The sequence below is a fragment of the Bombus flavifrons genome, chromosome 5 (assembly GCF_040668555.2).
Source record: "Bombus flavifrons isolate JBK064 chromosome 5, iyBomFlav1_principal, whole genome shotgun sequence".
Classification (NCBI taxonomy): Eukaryota; Metazoa; Arthropoda; class Insecta; order Hymenoptera; family Apidae; genus Bombus; species Bombus flavifrons.
This window is the reverse complement of record NC_138446.1, coordinates 349,095-355,642: the sequence shown is the minus strand read 5'-3', so window position 1 is coordinate 355,642 and position 6,548 is coordinate 349,095. Positions and strand designations below refer to the sequence as shown.

The 6,548-nt window shown below is 31.6% G+C and overlaps 1 long non-coding RNA gene across 1 annotated transcript; it reads right to left on the bottom strand.

Annotated features, from left to right (window-relative positions):
* Nucleotides 1-1,714: 1,714 nt before the first annotated feature.
* LOC138179732 (uncharacterized) lies at nt 1,715-6,257 on the bottom strand. The gene is made up of 3 exons (XR_011173110.1): nt 6,101-6,257; nt 2,577-2,741; nt 1,715-2,143 (listed from the first exon to the last, which is right to left on the bottom strand). It is a non-coding gene; the product is annotated as an uncharacterized LOC138179732 (long non-coding RNA).
* Nucleotides 6,258-6,548: the final 291 nt, after the last annotated feature.

Sequence of the window (6,548 nt, the reverse complement as noted above, 5' to 3'; positions counted from 1 at the left end):
TCAGGGGTAACCGGGGTAAGTATTCTACTGATATTTATTTCATTAATCTGATTATCATTTTTTATTTCCAGGTTTGGACCAAGTGTACCCCAGAGCGCTTCGTAGAGATTCTTTATCTCGTGTCCTGACGGAGGCGTTTGTGGTAGTTGTAGTAAGTTAAGATCGCCCTTTACCGCGATATCTGCCAGCCTTTTGGGACATTCTCTAAACATATTCTGGCATATAGCGTACGAAAAGTGTTTCCTATGACTCCTATTGTTCTTATTTAATCTCTTATTAAAGCTATTTTTAAATTGTTGCTGCTTGCGACTATTCTCTTTTCCACTGCAGTTTTGATTCCCCGTTTCTTTGTTACTTATAGTAGCTGTTTCATTTGTTTTGTTGAGAAATGGGACTAGTACATCCTCAATAAAACTGTCTATTCCACTACGCAATTCGACTGTTCCCTGTATGTAATTGCGCCATAACATCCTTATAGTATTATATATCTCAATCACTAATTGCGACATATTTCCGGGACTACTTGCTTCCTCTATCGACTTCGTAAGCCACCCTTCGCTTAGAACCGCATCTCCTTCTTCCATCTCATCCTCCTTAACCATTTTCTCTTTTCTTTCTCCTTCATTTTCTAATGATCGCCTGTGCACCTCTTCCCTATTCATTTTTATCTCTTCCTGGTTTCCCACTTCAGTTTCCGTTTTAAGTATAACATTGTTGTTATTATCATTCTCGGTTCCGTTTCCTACCCTAACTTTACCTATTCCTGACTCCGCAGTTTTACGCAAATCTCTTCGCTTGTCGCTTATTTGTTTTGCTGTTTTACTGGTAATAATCTTTGCTATTTCAACGTTTATTTGTTTAAAATTGCGAAAACGTAGCTCTAATATTTTTAGCAAATCAGTTTCTTCCGTTGTCCATATTGCTCCTCTCGGGCGATTACGGACTTGAGTAGTATCTCTCGACGTGCTCATCGCATGTCTTTTTTCATTCCGTAAACGTGGATGATCGTGCCTCTCGTGGGTGGATAATCCTCGCTGAGTGTCAAACCTATCATTACACAATTCGCATTGAAATGCTTTTGGAGGCCCAGTATCAACTGATCCTTTACACTTACCATAATGACAATACCACCCATGTAGTTTTGAGTAACTTTTCAGGCAGAATCGACAACACCACGATATTTTATTTTCCAGATGATGACTATTAATGTGTTCATTAAGACTTTTTAAGGTATTAAACGCGAATCTAAGACCTTCCCTAACGCAAAAGGGACATAGTGCGTCGCTTTTTAGGGGCACACAGATCGTCATTTCATTATTCGCATTATCCATATTCATAGCCACGTCGTTTACAAAGGTCTCCTTCTGAGCGAATTGATCGGCCACAGAGTTCCCGGCAACTGGTGACTCTGTGTCCGAGGCTAAATCATTATTCGCACTATAATCCATTATTATTCTATATTACTTTTCCTTCATCCCATGCGGCAATTCTTATAATTTAATTCCTTAACCATAAACCATGGATAAGCCAACTCGTATACAATTAAAACCCTCAAATGGAACGCATTTCAACATTTGACACGTTAAATATTCCCCAATTAACTTCCTCTCTCAGTAAGGCAAAAGCATTAAACATTTAAATGAAATAGATAACAAACCATTTTTCCTCAAACAGTTTAACAGCCCAAGTAACGTATCTCCAGAGCTCAAGTGCTATATTGTGCTCCAAGACTATGTTACCAGCTGGTACCACTAGGTAGTGTGACTTGAACGGGAAGGGCAACAACTCCTAACCACTCTAAAAGCAACCAGGCCCACCGCGGCGACACCAGCAACGACCAAAATGGAGACGAGAATGAAATGTATCGAGAGGATAATTAAACCCGAAGATTGATATATGACGCATGCCTATTTAGAAATACTAAAGGAGAAATCAATCATCATACCATGCAGTTAATTACTGGCCATGGTATTTTTAATCAATATAGGAAAAAAATAAATAAAGATACTGACGAGAGATGTTGGGACTGTAATGCAGATTCTCACGATGCTGAGCATGCGTTATTTAACTGCTCCAGATGTCAAATTCTAAGAACGCCATTGGAAAATCATGCTGGAGAACTACTGACACCTTTCTGGAAATTCTGTGAAACAATTATGAAAACTAGACAATTGCAAGAAAAGGAATGGGAACAGCGGAGAAGAAGGAGACATTAACCGTTTGAGTACCACGGGTCTGAAAAAATAGGACCGAAAAATTCCCAACAGTGCGATAGTGCTTGCCTTAATTAATTGCAAAGTGAAACAAGTGTAATAGCGATCGACATATTTGTTATTTTATGAAATAAATCTATATATGTATGCATACTATTAGTTTATAAATATTTCAAGTTTTGTTCAATAAAAATTATTAAGAATATAACAATGAAATACAAAAAACCGTCAGTCGTCCGTAGCGTTCAAATGTACTAGGACTTTTCGACACAAAATCTAAACAGCGATCGCATTGCTTGGGACTCAAACGGTTAAACACATAAACATAACGAGTACAATAATCACATAAAAGATCTTACTTACTTAATTATGGTAGAAATAAGTTTAAACTAAATTATAAATGTCCTCAAAAAATTAGCAGAGTAGTCCGAGATGTATTGCATAGCAGCTCACATAATCTTATAACGGTGGTGATCTTCTAAATTCAATTACAGGCTAAATTGCTTAATTGTCATATCATGACGTGGCCTATATCAAAAAAATAAGGTATTATAACATAAATATATAGCAGTGAATATGAAGATAATACAAAGACATGTTAAAATTACATAACTTACATTCTACGTTATGTTATCTCATTACGTGCATACGATATGGAGAAATTACCAAATAAATTCCCATACAACTACAAATCTAGATAAATTTTATTAATTACCAAATACGTTAAGGAAATGTAAGGTAATAGACTAATAATATACAGTGGGTTACAAAAGTATTCATACGTTTACACTTACAAATTTCAATTAATAAAATGAGTACTAATAAAATGTGTACTAAACTAATTTGTTAAAACAATTTGGTATTCATAGTGACAGGAAAGTATCAAGATTACATCAGTAAAATTTGAAAATGATTCAATAATATAGACAGGAGTTATGATACATTTATTAGAAACATTCATGATAAGTGTCTCACAAAGGTATTCGAACGCTGTAACACTGTTGATAGTTTTTCATCTTCCTTTGCAGCGAATTTAAACATCATTGCGAAATAAAATTATTGGTACGTTCATTTGATGTTAGGATATCGTTTCAGTAACAGTAACGTAAATGTGTGCACAATAGTATTCAAAATGAATACCAAAAAGTCTGAAACAAAAAAGTGTGAAAGAGAAATAATATTCCGATTACATGAGGACGGCATATCATATAACGAGATTGCCGGAATTGTGAACAGAAGTAAGTCCGCAATACATTATATCATAAAAAAGTCGTAGAATAAGGGAACACTTGCAAACAAACTCGATCAGGTCAACCAAAGAAATTGACTGGAAGAAAAGAGAAATTTATCATTCGCGAATTAAAAAGAAATTCTACTACATCCACTCCTCAACTCGCAAGTATGGTAGCTGATATGTTTCATAAAGAAGTTCACCCGGAATTATGTCGACGGATCTTACGAAACAATGTTTTTCATGGCAGAGTACCGCGAAAGAAGCCATATATTAATGCGGTCGATCATAAAAAAAAGATTGACTTTTGCAAAAACTTATATTAATAATGATAATTCTTTTTGGGATAAAGTCATCTTTTAATTATTAAAATTAGTAAATTAGGATTATTCGAAGATTTCCACTTCCAACATGATAATGATCCTAAGCATATTGCTAGAATTGTGAAAGAATGGATCGTATATAACACACCACACATGTTAATTACTCTACCGCAAAGTCCAGGCATAAATCCAATTGAAAATTTATGGGCTGAAATCGGAAAAAATGAAATAAATTTCAGATAACCTCAAAGAAAGTATTGAAAGATAAAATTATAGAAATCTCTGTTAAGTGTAGTTTTACAAAATCATTGGTTTACAGTATGGAACGTCAATTGAGAAAACATTATTGCTGCTAAAGGTGGTCCAACAAAATATTAATATTAAATAATTTAATAATATATGTAGTGTTCAAATACTTTTGTGAGTCACTTACAATAAAGTTTCTAATAAATGGATCATAATTCCTACCTACATTACTGACATAATCTTAAGACTTTCATCTTCCTATTGACAACTGCTTGTCTAAGCAAATTATTACCACCTAATGACAAAATCCAAAATCACTTAGTTGCCAACCTAATACTTTAATGTACATTATTTCACCCATTCAAGTTTGCATATGTAAACCTTCAAATACTCTCGTGAGTAACTGTATGAAAAATAACCTAGTATACATGTGGTTAAATGATCTAACTACATGCTAATAGAATCAAGGCTGTAATATGGCCTAATATGCAGCAGCACTGACACAAGTTAAAAATTTTCATTTTATATGACATACTCATGAGTTTTGATGCACTCAAAATAGATATTCATATTTAAGATTAAACGAACTTATACATCATGTGCTGAAAATAACAGAATACTAAATAAAGAATGCACTTGTGACTTATAAATACCAAAAGTAGAACTCCACTATGGGGAGATACTAATGGTAGATAATAAGTAATACAATGCATATATTTATTGTATATTAATCATTATTAAGTGTACACGTACTGACATTCACGGCCACTTTGAATTACTTGTACTCTATGTACATAACTAGTAGTGCTAAAGAAGTGGTAAAGTGTCAAACTATAATAAGGAACTATAGATAAATTAAAATACCACAAGTAGAATGATAAATCTAAAATATTTCAATATTCTATTAACAATATCGTGAAATATATGAATCCAAGGATTAACAGCTTAGCACCAAACATTAACGATAATATAAAACATTTGATATTAATAAGAAGATACTTAAATATATCACCTGTTTAATAAAATTATGATTATCAATATGTATAAAATTAAGGTAATTTTATCTATAACATGTCTAAATAATAAGTAATAGCAACAGCATCAATAACACAGCACTGGATAGAATAATATAAAATGGTTATTTTAGCATATTAAAAATTTGAAAGAAAAGATACAATGAATATGTATCTCTTTCCGTTTCATTCTTTTGGAGGTATAAAATTATTTAATACCTACTTTTGATACAGAATATGATACATTGGATAACATTAAGCTATCCAAAAAATATATTTTAATGATATTGTCTCAAATTAAAAAGAAACCTAAATCAGCTGTTAATGTATATTGACGTTTAATGGTTATAAAGAATCCAGTAATAAACTTAATTGAAATATGTAATAATATATATATATTACAATTACAGGTATATACTTGTAACAGAAATCTTAAATCAAATTAAAGAAAAGTATCCAACATTATATTATATTTAAAATTATCTAGTACTAATCAGATGTAACCCAGATGGAAGCCGTATACAATAAATAACAAGATGATATTAGTAAAATGTTAAACAGTAATGTAACATTTGCAAATACGATATAATAGAGACTATAAGTTAATACTGGATTCTATCAGAGAATATACTAAACACATGGAAATATGTCTATCACAATTAACATCATATAAACTAAGAAGAAATTATTAAATTACATAAATCAAAGTTTAACATGGAAAACAATAAAACTAAGATACCAATATTCCTATCTTTATAATTAAAACTAAAAATCTACAAGTCATTAACTCACCACACTTATACGTTATGAATGTACGTGAATAAAGACAAATTTATGTTAGTTGTTCTTTAACTGAAAGAATATGAGTTAGTACAACACATTATCGATTAAGGTAGTTGATGCATAATAATTAGTAAATTTATAAATTAGAAAATATGATACAGATAAATAAATATGCAGAATAACGCGTGTAACTATAACCAAATAACTATAACCAAAAAACACTGAAGCACATTTAGTATGGATAAATCTTAGGTAAATAACTCCAGTTATGAAGATGCGAATAATACATACTTTTTCGCCATGAGCTGTCAATTAAATAAACAAATTGTATACTTTATCATGTTACTTGAGCACGTGCTTAATAGCAAAGTATTTACATAGCATCCATCTTGAGAAGTCCATGAAGCATGATGTGATTACAAAGAAAATGTTACACGTGGCGTAATAATATATTAAGATTTTAATTAAATTTAATTAAATTTTGTATACTTTATCATGTTACTTGAGCACGTGCTTAATAGCAAAGTATTTACATAGCATCCATCTTGAGAAGTCCATGAAGCATGATGTGATTACAAAGAAAATGTTACACGTGGCGTAATAATATATTAAGATTTTAATTAAATTTATTAACTATATTAGATAGTTACAATAAATGTGACAATTATATTGTAATGAACATGTGTTGACTAGTATGACTCTGAATAAACTAATGTGGACAATACATACAAGGTGGTAA